Here is an 18,491-nt window from a genome sequence, read left to right as displayed (position 1 = left end):
GGGAGTAGTTAATGGTTAAAATGTGATTTTTGGTCAAATAATCGTCCTTCGAATGTTGAATTCTGAGCAATTTTTGGTCGTCAGTCAATTTTTGCGGAACAAACCGTGCACACACCTTTCGTAAGCCCAAACGTTCGGTCAAAATGCGATAAATCGATGCTTTAGAGATGTTCAATTCCATTTCCATGAATTTCAATGATGATTTCGGCTTGTTTTTGATGAACTCACTCACAGTTTCAATGGAATTTCGGGTGATCACTGATTTTGATTGGTCCACCTGTTGTTTGAACCGAAACGTTGAAACCACTCGTGCGCTCTGCTACGGGATAGGCAATCATCGCCATAAACTTCTTTCATCAATTGAAACGCTTCGGTAAAAGTTTTGCCAATCTTAGAACAAAATTTAATGTTGGCTCTTTGTTCGAAGCTCATTTTCGCAAACATACTGACACTTAAAACGTAATAATTTCACTTCCAATCTATAAAATGTCGTGAAATTCTCACTGGACAATCGATAAAGATAGCAGATTCTAACGCACCAGTCGACATATAGATGGCACCAACTGGGGGCGATAGATTAAAATCCTGCTTACTTTGGAACGCTCCTTGTACATACAATGAAATAATCTATTAATGTTTTTATTCCCTGAACTAGGTATTGCCACGAAATTATATTACACTCAGAAGGAAACTTCAGAGACTACATAAAATATTGGGACGTTCACTAAGTAGTTTCATTTTTTTAGTGATTAAATTTCACGACTTATTATTTTTTAAAGCATTTTATGAAATTTTAAATTCTTCATTTTGATTAAATAACTTGTGCCATTTTTCTGGCAAGTGACTGATTCCAGGCTCACAAAATGTTTGATCCGTGCAGTCGAAAAACTGGTCCGGCGTCCCGATTTGTGGTGAATGTTCTCATTCACAAAAAGTTTTTGTCCCAAGTGTGGAGAATAGGAAGGGTTTAGGAGAACTTCCCATTCAGGCTGCAAAAGCTTTCGGCGAGTGATCAAACGTTTTTGAGGTCTCGCATTGTCCTGGTAAAACACTACACCATTTTTTTGATCAATTCTGACCTGTTCTTCTTTGAGTGAATCACTAAATTTGTCCAGCTGATCACGATTCACTTTAAAAGTAATTGTGGAATAGTCGGACAAAAGCTCAAAATAATCAATTTCTGTGAAATCGTATCAAACAGACATAACCCTTAATTGGTAATTATCGACCTTCGAAGTGGTTTGAGCTGGAACGTACTTTTTAAAACATGATCACTTGCTCTTTGCATTCTTGTAAAAATCACACCATTTGCTGTCAGTAATAATACGCTTCAAAGCTGGATCAACTTCTTTACGTTTGATAAGCAAAGTACAAATCGCGCGAGTTCCATAAGTAAGAACTTGAGGAACCCATATTTCAAGCCGAAATTAATTGAAAACGTTTAATGTGATTTTTAACGGTCGCGTAAGACAAATTAAATTTTTCAACAATCTCTCTAGTTATTTTATCCATATCGGTTTCAAATGACCATCCAGGTACATCCTGAAGACCGAAATTACTGGAATCAAAATTTGCCATCCAATTTTGGCATTGGCGTTCGGGTAACACATCTTCTTTGTGCACATCACACCATTTTCGCCTAGCTGAAACTAGTAAAACAGCAAAATATGTCCAAAATGCTGCTTTCAATTTCCAGCTTTAATAGGTCGGTATATAGGAATAGTTAATATTCTATAAAATTTAAGAAAAACCAACAAGCCTTACTACATGACTTGTTCAAATAAAGCAAGACGGTTAAGTGTGAAGTTGACTGCGAAAAAATTAAAGAATATCAGCTGTTGCTATCAAACGAAATTACTTAGTGAACGACTCAATATACCGTATATACAAATGTATGTATAAATGATCAGGGTGACTAGTTGAGTTAATTTTGGAGTATCTGTCTGTCCGTCTGTATAACTAGTCCCTCAATTTTCAGACATCGATTCGTCTTTACCTCATGAAACCACTATAACATATATCTGCCGAACTGAATTTTTTATAGATCATTGTCTATTACAATTAATTTTAATTTGTTTAATTCATTAATTCTACGATCGGAAAAGTTTAAGGACCAGAACCACCAGTTTCTTCAATTTAACAAGTTAAATATTATGCACAGTATAATAAAACTGTAGATCTCAGCATTGGAAAAAATTTAAATCGAATGATATTCATCTGAGGTAGTGCCTTAATAGATGGAACAAAACTGTATTGATGATCTACGCTCAACACAGTGTATCATAGCACTTGTACGATTCTCCAATTAAAGAATAATATCAAATTGGTAAATTAATAATAGTAATTACATTGACTAACCTCTCAACAACTTAAAGCAAATCTACATAAGCAACAGAAGTGCAAGAAGGTACATTCAGCAATACAAGAGTTACCATAAAAAGTATTGACACAACTCCCCAAATAATTATTCCACTGACGAGTACTTATTTATTAAGTGCTCTTACTTATTTGCAATTTCTGCTGTTACAGCTGCGCTTAATTAGTGCTGTACTTGAGTTTTACCAAATAAACGAAAATAAGTGATTATGCTTTGCTTAAAATGGGGTCAATCGAGATGAGTACACGTCCTCAGATTTACAGGGGAGCCTTAATTGAATAGGAAATCGTTTTACATAAGAAACTATGAAGAGCTATTTGCCAAAAATGGGGTTAGTTGAATATGGAATTGAGGTTTCGAAACGACGAAGATTTTTAACATTTGTTTTTTTTTACCACTATTTAAAATGGTTGGCATTAATAAAATATTTTTTAGTTTGTAGGAAACTTTTTTTGTTTGGAAACAAAAAAATTTATGGGCCCCGTTCGAAGAAAACTACAGATAGGGCAATAGTTTGCAGCTTAATTTCAATCATTTGCCAATGGTGACAACAGAGATGTGGACTGAAAAATATTGAAGTTTTTTTACGATTTGACGTCAATTCTACCCAATAATTGGGCATAATAGTGCCCTGTGACCGTTTCAAACATTTCTATGTGGTCGATGTAGAATAGCCGTCTAACAGAATGCAGAGGATAAGTACCTATCTGACTGCACTCTAAATTGAGTACCAACTTACGAACAATTCAGTAAATACTGAGTTATCCAAAATTAATTCCTCGATATTAAAAAAATCTTCCCACTTTCTGTCATACACGACGAAATTGCTTCCATCATAAATAGTTACATTGGCATTAGAATTAGTCCAATTATTATTGATAATATGCTGCTGGAACTTTCATTAAGGGAGGAGTTAAGGTTTCAAGGTAAAAAAAAGACTTTTTTGCGAATTTATTTCTTAAATATAGATTGAATAATTTTATTCGGATCTTATGTACTTTATCGGGCATAGTTTTGATAATATAGTTTTTTTTTTTAAATTCAAAACTACTTTTTCTTACTGTCATTTCAAAACAATTTTAACTATTTTCTCCAAGACAATCTGAGGGAAGTTCTGTTACCGACTTTTGCTTCAATATTTTTGGATGAAAAGTATTTTTTTTCTAACCCTTCCCTTAACTAGAGAGACTGTTAGCTCTCTCCTCAAAACTTGCTTTGTGCTTTTACAGACCCGAGAACACTCCACAATACTATTCCTAACTCAACCTATCACTTCACTAGAAATTTAGAAAGTGATTAAATCATGTAACAATTTAAAATAACGCAAAAACGCTTAATCTTTTTCAATGTCAGTGAGCTGCCAAGAATAACTAAGTTTGTTTTATATTGATTTATACACCCTCTATCCTCACTACAGGAAAGCGTGCTAATTTAGAATCAAACCAATCAAAATAAACCAAACGCGTGGCCGGTATGCCAATATCTTCGTAGCGTCGCTGATTACAGTTACTTTGGGTGATGTTTCTTTCGGCTATTTTTTGCTTACTTTGTTGTTTTTTTGCCTGCAGGTATATTTTTTTAAATGTATTATCTTTTCCATCACTTTTTTAAACCTCGCTTTTATTGTTTTTCGCATTTATTCACCTCTCCATTATTACCATAAAGGGTCACACAAATGTACGCCTTTTTTTTTTCTAAAGACAGTTTCAACGGGCCAAATCATGTTAGTTGTTGAGTTAAAAAATGTGTTTAACTTTCAAAAAAGTTACCATTAACTCGCTTTGAGCGCTACTTATTTTGAGTTTTATAAAAATACCAAACTAATTTTAAAACAAGTAAGGAAGGGCTAAGTTCGGGTGTCACCGAACATTTTATACTCTCGGATCATAAAGTGATAATCGAGATTTCATTACCCGTCATTTACATATCTATACTCTCGCAACAATGTTGCTAAGGAGAGTATTATAGTTTTGTTCACATAACGGTTGTTTGTAAGTCCTAAAACTAAAAGAGTCAGATATAGGGTTATATATACCAAAGTGATCAGGGTGACGAGTAGAGTCGAAATCCGGATGTCTGTCTGTCCGTCCGTCCGTCTGTCCGTCCGTCCGTCCGTGCAAGCTGTAACTTGAGTAAAAATTGAGATATCATGATGAAACTTGGTACACCTATTCCTTGGCTCCATAAGAAGGTTAAGTTCGAAGATGAGCAAAATCGGCCCACTGCCACGCCCACAAAATGGCGGAAACCGAAAACTTATAAAGTGTCATAACTAAGCCATAAATGAAGATATTATAGTGAAATTTGGCACAAAGGATCGCATTAGGGAGGGGCATATTTGGACGCAATTTTTTTGGAAAAGTGGGCGTGGCCCCGCCCCCTACTAAGTTTTTTGTACATATCTTGGAAACTGCTATAGCTATGTCAACCAAACTCTACAGAGTCGTTTTCTTCAGGCATTTCCATATACAGTTCAAAAATGGAAGAAATCGGATAATAACCACGCCCACCTCCCATACAAAGGTTATGTTGAAAATCACTAAATGTGCGTTAACCGACTAACAAAGAACGTCAGAAACACTAAATTTTACGGAAGAAATTGCAGAAGGAAGCTGCACCCAGGCTTTTTCTAAAAATTGAAAATGTTCGTGGCCTCGCGCACTTATGGACCAAAAACCATATCTCAGGAACTGCTAGACCGATTTCAATGAAATTCGGTATATAATATTTCCTTAACACCCTGATGACATGTACAAAATATGGGTGATATCGGTTCACAACCACGCCTTCTCTATTATTGTGCACCTCGCTTTTATTGTTTTTCGCATTTATTCACCTCTCCATTATTACCATAAAGGGTCACACAAATGTACGCCTTTTTTTTTCTAAAGACAGTTTCAACGGGCCAAATCATGTTAGTTGTTGAGTTAAAAAATGTGTTTAACTTTCAAAAAAGTTACCATTAACTCGCTTTGAGCGCTACTTATTTTGAGTTTTATAAAAATACCAAACTAATTTTAAAACAAGTAAGGAAGGGCTAAGTTCGGGTGTCACCGAACATTTTATACTCTCGGATCATAAAGTGATAATCGAGATTTCATTACCCGTCATTTACATATCTATACTCTCGCAACAATGTTGCTAAGGAGAGTATTATAGTTTTGTTCACATAACGGTTGTTTGTAAGTCCTAAAACTAAAAGAGTCAGATATAGGGTTATATATACCAAAGTGATCAGGGTGACGAGTAGAGTCGAAATCCGGATGTCTGTCTGTCCGTCCGTCCGTCTGTCCGTGCAAGCTGTAACTTGAGTAAAAATTGAGATATCATGATGAAACTTGGTACACCTATTCCTTGGCTCCATTAGAAGGTTAAGTTCGAAGATGAGCAAAATCGGCCCACTGCCACGCCCACAAAATGGCGGAAACCGAAAACTTATAAAGTGTCATAACTAAGCCATAAATGAAGATATTAAAGTGAAATTTGGCACAAAGGATCGCATTAGGGAGGGGCATATTTGGACGCAATTTTTTTGGAAAAGTGGGCGTGGCCCCGCCCCCTACTAAGTTTTTTGTACATATCTTGGAAACTGCTATAGCTATGTCAACCAAACTCTACAGAGTCGTTTTCTTCAGGCATTTCCATATACAGTTCAAAAATGGAAGAAATCGGATAATAACCACGCCCACCTCCCATACAAAGGTTATGTTGAAAATCACTAAATGTGCGTTAACCGACTAACAAAGAACGTCAGAAACACTAAATTTTACGGAAGAAATTGCAGAAGGAAGCTGCACCCAGGCTTTTTCTAAAAATTGAAAATGTTCGTGGCCTCGCGCACTTATGGACCAAAAACCATATCTCAGGAACTGCTAGACCGATTTCAATGAAATTCGGTATATAATATTTCCTTAACACCCTGATGACATGTACAAAATATGGGTGATATCGGTTCACAACCACGCCTTCTTCCAATACAACGCTATTTTGAACTCCATCTGATGCCTTTTCTGTATAATACGAGTATATACATTAGGAACCAATGATGATAGCGGAATAAAACTTTGCAAAAATACGGTATTTGAAAAATATGTAAATGACGTATAATGAAATCTCGATTATCACTTTATCATGCGAGAGTATAAAATGTTCTGTGACACCCGAACTTAGCCATTCCTTACTTGTTTTCAAATACCGTATTTGTGTAAAGTTTTATTCCGCTATCGTCATTGGTTGCTAATGTATATATTATACAGAGAAGGCATCAGATGGAATTCAAAATAGCGTTATGTTGGAAGAAGGCGTGGTTATGAACCGATTTCACCCATATTTCGTACATGTCATCAGGGTGTTAAGGAAATATTATATGCCGAATTTCATTGAAATCGGTCTAGCAGTTCCTGAGATATGGTTTTTGGTCCATAAGTGCGCGACGCCACGCCCATTTTCAATTTTTGAAAAAAACATGGGTGCAGCTTCCTTCTGCCACTTTTTCCGTAAAATTTTGTGTTTCTGACGTTTTTTGTTTGTCGGTTAACGCACTTTTAGTGATTTTCAACATAACCTTTGTCTGGGAGGTGGACTAGGTTATTATCCGATTTCTTTCATTTTTGAACTGTATATGGAAATGCCTGGAGGAAACGACTCTATAGAGTTTGGTTGACATAGCTGTAGTAGTTTCCGAGATATGTACAAAAAACTTAGTAGGGGGCGGGGCCACGCCCACTTTTCCAAAAAAGTTACGTCCAAATATGTCCCTTCCTAATGCGATCCTTCGTGCCAAATTTCACTTTAATATCTTTATTTATGGCTTAGTTATGACACTTTATAGGTTTTCGGTTTTCGCCATTTTGTGGGCGTGGCAGTGGGCCGATTTTGCCCATCTTCGAACTTAACCTTCTTATGGAGCCAAGAAATAAGTGTACCAAGTTTCATAATGATATCTCAATTTTTAATCAAGTTACAGCTTGCACGGACGGACGGACAGACAGACATCCGGGTTTCAACTCTACTCGTCACCCTGATCACTTCGGTATATATAACCGTATATCTGACTCTTTTAGTTTTAGGACTTACATACAAACAACCGTTATGTGAACAAAACTATAATACTCTCCTTAGCAACTTTGTTGCGAGAGTATAAAAAAGAACGGGTGTAATTTCAATTTTTTTTCTTGCACTCGCATTGACCGCAGATTATTTAGGTGTTCTTAAAGCAATAATTGTAAAACACGGAGTTCAGCAACACAGAGAAGAGATTCAAACAGAGAAGTGATTTAAATTTTAGCTCTTTATTGAAAAAAATTACACATTTTAAGCTCAGCGTTCTTAGAGCTCTCAATGAGATAATTTGACGTTCGTCAAATTAAAATCGAGTTTCCTACGCAACTTTAAATATTCTTCTGTTAGTTTTTGTCATTTTAATTTGTCAGCTTTATGCAGGCTTTTTAGAGCCAACAAAAGATCCAAAATTTGTATTGACGGAATTAGTTTGAAAGTGTGCGTGAAGCTTACGTAGTAGTCATTCATGCTACGCTATTTATGGTAAGCGGAGTCTGGATATAGTTTTGGATCGTTTGTTGAACATCCATTAAAGCATACCAGGAAAAAATCAGCGGTCAAAAGAGTTCACTTAACTCTCAGAAACTGCTTTGAAAAAGGCGAAGGCTCTGTTTCCGGTCGGAAGCATGATAGAAACCGTTCTCTATGACTCTAAAGGTGTAATTAACATTACTATCGTGAGAAGGAGAAAATGGTCACAGCATAACTTTTTCGACTTATTGGGCCGGATCGAAGCCAAATGCAGAAAAAACGGCCCCATTTGTATTTCCAACTTCTGAGACGAGTTAAGTAAATTTTAGCATTGCTGGGTCAAATGTATGGAGGTAATTGAATGTACCTTCCTCCAATTTTTCTATATGTTAAATGTTAAAGTAAATAAAGTAGTAAGGCTTCAAAATATCTATTTTCCTCTTTGTATGATATCTTAGGGCCTCAACAAGATTTATACATCTCACACTCGCCGTATATTTGCCTCCGTGTAATATTCAGTAGCTAATTTCGCGCATTTCTGAAATTTAAAATTCAAAATTTCTTACACCATGTTTCTTTCAACACAAAACCACAGATAAATTATTTTCATAAATTATCCGAAAATGCGCCGCAAATTAATTTTACATTAGCACAAAATTCGGCATAATTAAAAAGTAATATTAATAAAGTTTCTCTTGTCTATTATGAATTTGCATGTGACCAAAGCAACAAAAGAAAGTTGCGAAAAGCAAGAAATATATTATATAAAAAAATAGTCTGTGTGAAACTACTTTGTGCTCTTTCATTTTCCCAACGGTTTTCGCGCTGTCCGATCAATGCCCAATGATAGCAAAAAGTTCCCACAGCAATCATTATACATTTTCACGTCGCGTATTTCAGCTAATTTTCTTTATTGTTGTTGGTGTTGTAGTTGTTATTGATGCGGCCTTTGATATGGCAAATATCTCACCAACTTTTTGGGAAGGCATAATTGATGACAGCGCTTTGGCATACAGCCAACATAAGTATTTACGTACATGCACAATAATAGAGTTGCCACCTGTCCTTATTAAAACAACAGAAAGATCTGATTTAAAAAAATCCTAAAAAAATATTTCTCAGCGTTACTGCCTGATTAGTTCTTTGAAAACGTAGGGCAGTCTGGGTTTAAGTATGAGTTTAACAAGAGCATGTCATCCAAAATAATAAATATTACAAACACAATAAGTGTTGACAAATCAGTGCTTATCGAAATGATGGTTCAATATATGACTATGGCACTGCAGTCTGGGTTCTAAAATTCTATATAATTTCACACTTTGTAATTGTGTAACCTTTCAAAAGAAATCGAACCTAAATTTGGTAACGAACAAAACGGTAAAATTATGTAAAAGCTGGAAAGACTGGCCACCCTATTTACATTTTTATCACACATACATACATGTAGTGCGTAAACTCAGCACGGGTACTAAATCAGCTCTGTTCGGGAGAATATATGAAAAAGTGATCTTATGCCGTTGCCACCTTTTACAATATACAAAATATTTTCCAAAATAATAGCCTGCATTTGACTTTCATCATCATTTAATGTTTCTCTTTACATTTTAAATTATGAAGTTTTAGATTAACCTAATTCAGGAACAAGTAAGGAAGGGCTAAGTTCGGGTGTCACCGAACATTTTATACTCTCGCATGATAAAGTGATAATCGAGATTTCATTATACGTCATTTACATATTTTTCAAATACCGTATTTTTGTAAAGTTTTAGGGTCCATAAGTGGGCGAGGCCACGCCCATTTTCAAATTTTAAAAAAAGCCTGGGTTCAGCTTCCTTCTGCCATTTCTTCCGTAAAATTTAGTGTTTCCGACGTTTTTTGTTAGTCGGTTAACGCACTTTTAGTGATTTTCAACATAACCTTTGTATGGGAGGTGGGCGTGGTTATTTTCCGATTTCTTCCATTTTTGAACTATATATGGAAATGCCTGAAGAAAACGACTCTGCATAGTTTGGTTGACATAGCTATAGTAGTTTCCGAGATATGTATAAAAAACTTAGTAGTCTTTATTTATGGCTTAGTTATGACACTTTATAGGTTTTCGGTTTCTGCCATTTTGTGGGCGTGGCAGTGGGTTTCGCCCATCTTCGAACTTAACCTTCTTATGGAACCAAGGAATACGTGTACCAAGTTTCATCGTGATACCTCAATTTTTACTCAAGTTACAGCTTGCACGAACGGACGGACGGACAGACAGACAGCCGGATTTCGACTCTATTCGTCACCCTGATCACTTTGGTATATATAACCCTATATCTGAATCTTTTAGTTTTAGGACTTACAAACAACCGTTATGTGAACAAAACTATAATACTCTCCTTAGCAACATTGTTGCGAGAGTATAAAAATCAAGACAAATTAGCATAATATTAATACATTGTAATATTATCGACTGTGTGAAAAGTCTTCCTGCGCAAGAGTAATTTCGAAAATAATATTTCATCGGATTTGCTCAACAGACATTCCTTACAAAATCTCAAAATCCAATCGAAAACCTTTGTGCTTCAATAGACGCTCACCGTATCAATGGAGAAATTATAAAAACCACTAAATACCGTTTTTTTTTTTTAATTTTAATTTCAATTTGAAGTATGCCAATACAAAGATAGTGGCTCTTAAGCCAAATTCTAAGTTCTTTTATATTTTAGGAAAAAATATCGCAAATATTGAATAAACTATTTTTAGTTTAAGCCACATTTTTCGATTCATTATATCGATAATTTTGCATTATTTATTACCAGCACTCCCGAATTAGCCAATAATTTTTACAACCAGCAATAAATAGCTCTAAGATTGCCTTTCTTATCATTCATCGCAACATGCACCGTATATTCATGCACACTTTTTATAAAGGGTGATCCATTTCGAGGTTCCCTAATTTTTTAAAGAAAAAACTAATATAATGGAGAAGTCTAATGGAAAAATATCACACGATCTTGGTAGTCAATCGACCGGCCAAAACCTTAAATTATCTGCTCACCGAAGTGTTCTCTCAATAAATCCATTAAATGATGCGATGTGCGAGAAGTAGCGCCGTCTTATTGAAACTAAATAAATGCGCCAAGATCACGATCTTCAATTTCAGGCATAAAAGCGTCGGTTATCATGGCGCGATAACAGAAGCCGTTGACTGTTACGTTCTTACCAGCACAATTTTTGTAGAAATATGGACCGATGATTCCACCGCCCCAAAAATTAAATCAAATCATTGCTTTTCCTGGTTGAAATGAAAGCTCTTGAATCACTTAATGTTGCTCTTTGTCCCAATATTGCTTGTACATATCCATTGAGTCAGAAATGAGCCTCTTTGCAAGACAAAATTTGGCTCGAAAACGTCGGATCTTCTTGGAACTTTTCAAGAGCCCAAAGACCGAAGCGATGTTGCTTAAAGAGGTCGAACCAATTCAGGTTTGCACAAGCTTTATTTTGTACGCTTTTATCTTAAGATCTCGACGTAAAATGCGCTAAGTCGTTCCATACGTCAGTCCGAGTTGTTGCGAACGGCGTCGAGTTGACTCTCCACGGTCCTCGTGTACACTCTCAGCTACGGCTACTATATTTTCTTCATTGCATCTATTCGGTCCAATATTTTCCAATAATGAATGATTGGACGATTATGTTGGCCATAAGTTTGAGCGAAGCGTGCGAAACATAAGTATTCTTTACAGACCGTGAATTTTCGTAATTATGGTAAACGATTTGTAAGTGTTATGTAGGCGTAAGTATTTCCATGATGAAATGCCAAACAATATTGAACAAAAATAACATGACAGCTTGGCTCGACTAATATTATTTTTCAACTCATTTATTTTCGCATTTGAATTCGCCCTATGATATATATCGGGTGATTTTTTAAGAGCTTGATAACTTTTTTTTAAAAAAAAACGCATAAAATTTGCAAAATCTCATCGGTTCTTTATTTGAAACGTTAGATTGGTTCATGACATTTACTTTTTGAAGATAATTTCATTTAAATGTTGACCGCGGCTGCGTCTTAGGTGGTCCATTCGGAAAGTCCAATTTTGGGCAACTTTTTCGAGCATTTCGGCCGGAATAGCCCGAATTTCTTCGGAAATGTTGTCTTCCAAAGCTGGAATAGTTGCTGGCTTATTTCTGTAGACTTTAGACTTGACGTAGCCCCACAAAAATAGTCTAAAGGCGTTAAATCGCATGATCTTGGTGGCCAACTTACGGGTCCATTTCTTGAGATGAATTGTTCTCGAAGTTTTCCCTCAAAATGGCCATAGAATCGCGAGCATGCCACACAGCGCCATCTTGTTGAAACCACATGAGTCAACATTTAAATGAAATTATCTTCAAAAAGTAAATGTCATGAACCAATCTAACGTTTCAAATAAAGAACCGATGAGATTTTGCAAATTTTATGCGTTTTTTTTATAAAAAAAGTTATCAAGCTCTTAAAAAATCACCCGATAGTACCACCATCTTCCGCTACTCATTTCCGTTACCCTGTCGCTACTGCAAGACCTTTGCACCACCAATTCGTGCTTTAAACGTCCGCTGTCACAATCATTTTGATTTATAATGTCTAAAATTATTATTTTCCATTGTTAATTAATCATACCGCTATTTTTTTCTTACAATATATACAGAAGTTCAACGAAAAAAGCAAATAAAATATCGTTGCTCTGATAACTAATGCGGATGAGGAGATGCACGAATAAAAGTACGAAAATCGTTAATGAATTGTGTATATATATGTACTTAATGTGTATATGTTTATGATTATGTATCCTATTCTTTGACTCTTTCATGCATATGGAGTGTTGTAAGGATTTTTATATGCGCTATATGCGTTAATGTCTTTACTTCTCTTCGTGAGAATGATTTTTTATAACGTCAAAAATTAGAGATTTTAGTAAACATAAAGCCTACTAACTTAAAAAAAAGTGATATTTCGGATTAGAATTTTTGGCTGAATAGTATAATTTTTATACTATTATTTAAATGTTAATTTTTATGATTCAAAACTTGGTAAATAGGTGGGAAAATTCCTATTATATTACTCAGAGACTGCTTAGACAGGGGACCTCTTAACAAAGCCCAAACTTCCTTCTGTTTTTCTAATATTAGTGTTCGGCTACAGCACTTTAACTCTATTATCAGAATTCAATATTTATAAATATAGTAGTAGCCCTTAAGCACAATTTATCCTTATTGCACCCACAACCACTATTTTATGACAATTGCCCAAACTGATGAGAGCATAACTGCTGCACTCTCTTCATTAATAGTAAATGCAGATTTTATGTCCCAGCAACCCGTCCACCTTAGTTGGCAGATACTACATATACTTATGGGGTGAGAACGTCATGACTTGTCCCATACGACCAATTGGTTCCGGCAAGGAGCACTGCCCCTACTATTGGCTTGCCGTCTACGATGGTCGCGATGCGCATTCGCCACTTTTCCGTTTAGCATTATTGGTAAGTAGTAACTTGTTTAGCTATATAACAAAATTACATATGTGTTTTGTATATCAAAGGGTTCTAAAAAACCTAGTCTGATAGGTTTTATGTGATGAACGGGAACATATTAAAAAAAAATTGAAAGAGTTAGAAAGGATTATAATGATTGTTACCAACAGAAGTGATATTTGTGATCTTCTTTATGTTCGAATATGAAATAGTATCAGATTGCTTCAGCCACACAATACAGCTCAATTGCACAATTATGCAATATTGAAAATGCATGGATGAAGGTGCTATCACAACGCTGGTCAGCCATTACCAAATTGAAATGCAATGACTTTAACTGAATGCAGGTAATAGTCATTGCCGCAGAGAAATGATTGAGTCTTTGCATGTGTAAGGGAGTGAATTATTGAATGGAATGGATCGTTTTATAAGCCATAGCCATATGTGTTCCACAAAGAGGTGAAGAAATTCAAAAGTAACTGTTAAGAGTGATCTTTAAGTGACGTCTGACACACTTTCATTATATTATGCAATCAAACTATATACTTTACATAGAAATCTCTACAAAAGTCTCACCATTTTCGTACTACTTGTTTACAAATACAATTTTGGTACATGCATGTTCGTATGTATGTATATATGTGGTTTCTTTAATTCTGTTGTACATATCCACATATTAGCAACAATAATTGCTATAACAACGCCGTTGCCACATAAAGTCATCCAACATTCGAATAACGGCAAAATGTTACGTATACGCCGTGGAATTGTCACGATTTGTGTGCGTTGATGAAAATGAATATGACGTTCGCATTCACTGCAACAGCTGTAACCGTTGGTCATGCGTATATGCAAATTGCACAATAAATTAATTTGTGCCTCACATTTTGCCATTTTTGTTGGTTTTATTGCCGACATTTCGCTTATTATTGTTTGTGCTTACTTTGGCAAGTGTCGGAACTGACTACGATTGTACCATTGTCTAAGTAGTGTTAGTATTGTTGCTTAGCTTTTGTTTCACTTTATTTTATAGTTTTTGCATGCTTGTTTAATATTCTACGGCGAAATGGTACCCATCCTGATCAGTGATGTATTTATTAAGAATTGATAAAACCTTCGAATTTTTTTTGATCATGAAGGCCCCTCGGCCAATAGGATGTGGCTAAGGTATACTCACACTTTTCCTGCCAAAGTAAACAGGACTTAAAAAAAAACAGAAAAAATGTTTTTTCAGCAAAATCAAATTATTTTATTCCAAATAGTCTCCTTATGCTTCTATACAGCTTTTTGCACAGTCCAAAAGCATGTCGAATGAGTGATTTAGCTCGTTGGCCGGTATGGCCATCAGTATGTCGGTGCAAGCTTTTTGAATGGCCTCTACCTCCGCATAGCCCTTTCCTTTCATAGGCAAATGCATTTTTTCGAAAAGGAAGAAGTCGCATGGTGCTATATCAGGTGAATATGGGAAGGTGTTAATGGTTAAAATGCGATTTTTGGTGAAATAATCGCCCTTCGAATGTTGAATTCTGAGCAATTTTTGGTCGTCAGTTAATTTGTGCGGAACAAACCGTGCACACACCTTTTGTAAGCCCAAATGCTCGGTCAAAATACGATAAATCGGTGTTTTGGAGATGTTCAATTTCATGTCCATGAATTTCAATGATGATTTCGGCTGATTTTTGATGAATTCACTAACAGTTTCGATGGAATTTACGGTGATCACGGATTTTGATTGGCCCACATGTTGATCGTCATTTGTGTCCTCACGACCACTTTGAAAACATTGAAATGTGCACTCTGCTATGGGATAGGCAATCATCGCCATAAACTTGTTTCATCAATTGAAACGTTTGGGTAAAAGTTTCATCAATTTTAAAGCAAAATTTAATGCGGATATTGGCATGAATGAATGAATGAATTTAACACAAACATGATGACACTTAAAACGCAATAACTTCACTTCCAGTTAAGGAAATGTCATAAAATTCTCACCGGAAAATCGATAGAGATAGCAGATTCTAACGCATCAGTCGACATATATGTAGATGGCGCCACCAGGTTTACTTTGGAACGCACCTTGCATAATTTCCATCAGATTAAGCCACTGAATTAAAACATATATTTTTAAGTTAAACTTAGTCTTTAAACACTTTTGTATATATTTTGAAACTTTTGAATCTTGGTTCTTCTGGTATACCGTTTCTAATGATACAAGTTCAATACTTGATAAAAACAAATGCAAAAAAGTAGTTTTATTGATGGAGAACCAGTTACTAAGTGGTTTGATAAAGTTCATATACATAGGCTGTATGAGTACCGAGCGAAAATATCAAAATATGTACGAAATAATTTTATATGACCATAACTCAGGTTCTTCGGGAGTAGCTGACATTAGAAATGTATAAAAGCAAATATTAGACATATTAATGATGAATATTTTAGTATAGAAGAGTTTCGTACAAAATGTAAAAAATTTAAATTCTGATTATCCAGGCATCCCAGATCTGGTTTCAGTGGCCTTTTTCTACTCTCACACTTCAAATGAATAGCTGCTTGTCGAAACGTTACTAGAACTATTTTTGCTTCTTTTTGGTCTTCAATTAACTTAACCGAATATAATACCATTACTTCGTCCGCAGAATGGGTTTCAATTTCTTGCGCTGTGTTGCGTTTTGTTGTTGTTATTTTACGCAGATATCAAAACTGAACTCGGTTGTTGTGTGGCTAATGCAACTAATATTTATAAATTCACGCGTTCGCTGCTTTTTCACGCAGAAGTCACGCATACACATACAAGTCGTTGCTGCGAAATTGAAAAATTCTAAATGTATACTAAGCGGAAGAGAGGCACGTATGCTTCTCAATTCATCTTCATGTTTATGCAATCCTCTACACTTACTTTTTCTAAATTTGGCTATCATTGCTCTTTCTCTCTCGTTTTCACAGGCACTTTACAGTACATGTACGTCGAGTTCGTCACCTCACCGGCGAGTCCGCTGCTGTGGTTTCCATTTCAACGTCGGCAATTGCGCCGGTTCGTCGAGACAGCGGTCATCAAGCATGGCATTTGAGATTGGCTGCTCAGGTCCGACTCGTTGAAGAACAATAGTGCCAGTGAGGGCATATTTTTGAGTATCGCTCATTGGTATCCGCGAATATTGTCGTACAGTTATAACATTAAAGGCGAATAGGCAAAATTGTGCAGTTATATTTTCCAAGGTAAGTGGAAGAAAATATTAACATACAATGTAATTAACATTGCATATAAAGCATATTCCATTTTTGGACTATTATAGCATATAGCTGCCTTATAAACTGAATGATCAAATTTTTGCAGGGTTTATGATCATCTTGAAAAGTCTGTAAAGTCATTTTTTTCAACTCATCAAAGATTGGGCTTGAAGTTAACATTACACTAAACTTTCCTGTATAAAAAGCTATAATAGAACACTTTAACCGTCGTCAATTAACCAAAAAACTGTTTTAAATATTTCAAATTGTAATTGCTACCAGTGAATTTCAGCATTTATTCTTTAGTTGAGATATAAACTTTGAAACTTTCTTTTTAAAAATAATTTTTCTAGAAATTTACCTAAATATATTTATACGCATTAAATTTATCAATTTTTTATTTATTTTTTATCAAATATACATAAGTTAATTAAAATAAAAAAATTTCAAAGAAAGTCATTTTTTCAGCATATAGGAACACCTTTTGTTTTAGTTTGTATTCTTATTGAAATTTTTCGCCGAAGTTATATAAAATGAACGCAATACACAGGATTGCCTATGAATGGAATGGAGTATGAAATGATACTGAGAAAATACATTTTGTAAAAAATGTTGAGTAAAACAGGGAGTATGAGTAATATTGCATAAGCCGAATCAACACATATGATTTTAAATATGGATGTAGAATTTTTTTACTAAAATATTAAAAAACTACTATGAATGTGTATACAATATATATAGTAGGGCCCTTAAAATTATTTGAATAACCTGAAAACTGATTATTCGGATATCCGGATTTTAACCTATCGAATGAATATAAACCGATAAAGTCAGTCGTTCGTCTGCGACTATTCGAATAGTTGCCCTGCTGCGAGTATCTGATAAATGAATTTTGTCTGAAATTCAAACAGCCTTTGATTTTTGTTTATTTTAAATTTGTTAATATGCCTATTGTGCGCGTAAATACCTAAAGTTTCTATAAACTTATATACGTTGAAGTTTTTTTTAGAAAATGAGCGGTTAATCGAGTAATCGACGACTTTCAACTATCCGGATACTGCAAACCGAATATTATTATTCGAATCCTATTCGGTTAATCCGGTTAATAGATTAGTCGAATACCAAGAGCTTTACACCCCTATTTTGTGCTTTTGACAAATTACTAAAATATTGACAATTAACTCAAATATTTAACAAGCGAGAAATATTTTGGTATTCTGTGGCAATCTTGATAAAAGTAAAAGCTTCAATTCATAAAGCTTTCCCCACACGTATGGTGAAAAAATAATGTAAATAGAAAACAGCTGATTTCTATTCAAATTATTCGTTAAAATGGACAGCTCTGCAACGTAAGTTTCCAAATTTTAATTATTAACAAAATTTATAATTTAACTTTTATTTTATAGTAAACCCAAGCACGAAAGAGCTACGCACGAGCAGCTGGAGGCGTATGTGTTGTTTTGCCAAGCACACCCAGAAATTACTACGGGGAAAAATTGCCCAAAAACGCCTGAACGGATGAAGGAGTTGTGGCAACAGCTGGCAGAGCAACTTAATTCGTGCAGAGGACCATTACGAAGTGCTGCAAAGTGGAAAGAGGTAACATTTTAGTTTATTTTCCGTTTATTTATTATATTGTGTTAATTTATAGACGTTAGGCGTTTGGAAAAGCCAACTGCGCACTCGAGCAAGGCGGTTGAAAATGACTCAAAGGCTCACAGGTGGAGGTCCAAGTTCCAAGCCGATGACCGGACTTCGAAGAAATGGCTTTGTCTACATTTGGCTCGGCCGCTGTAGATGGGATGCAAAATGTACAAAGCCTAGGTTTAACGCCAATTGAGCAAACGGATGAATGC

At 35.3% G+C, this 18,491-nt stretch overlaps 1 pseudogene; it reads left to right on the top strand.

The window, feature by feature from the left end:
- The first annotated feature begins 13,299 nt into the window (after positions 1-13,299).
- LOC120771568 overlaps positions 13,300-18,491 on the top strand; it is a 14,764-nt pseudogene continuing 9,572 nt past the window's right edge.

The sequence above is a fragment of the Bactrocera tryoni genome, chromosome 3 (assembly GCF_016617805.1).
Source record: "Bactrocera tryoni isolate S06 chromosome 3, CSIRO_BtryS06_freeze2, whole genome shotgun sequence".
NCBI lineage: Eukaryota > Metazoa > Arthropoda > Insecta > Diptera > Tephritidae > Bactrocera > Bactrocera tryoni.
This window is presented reverse-complemented; position numbering and strand designations above follow the sequence as displayed.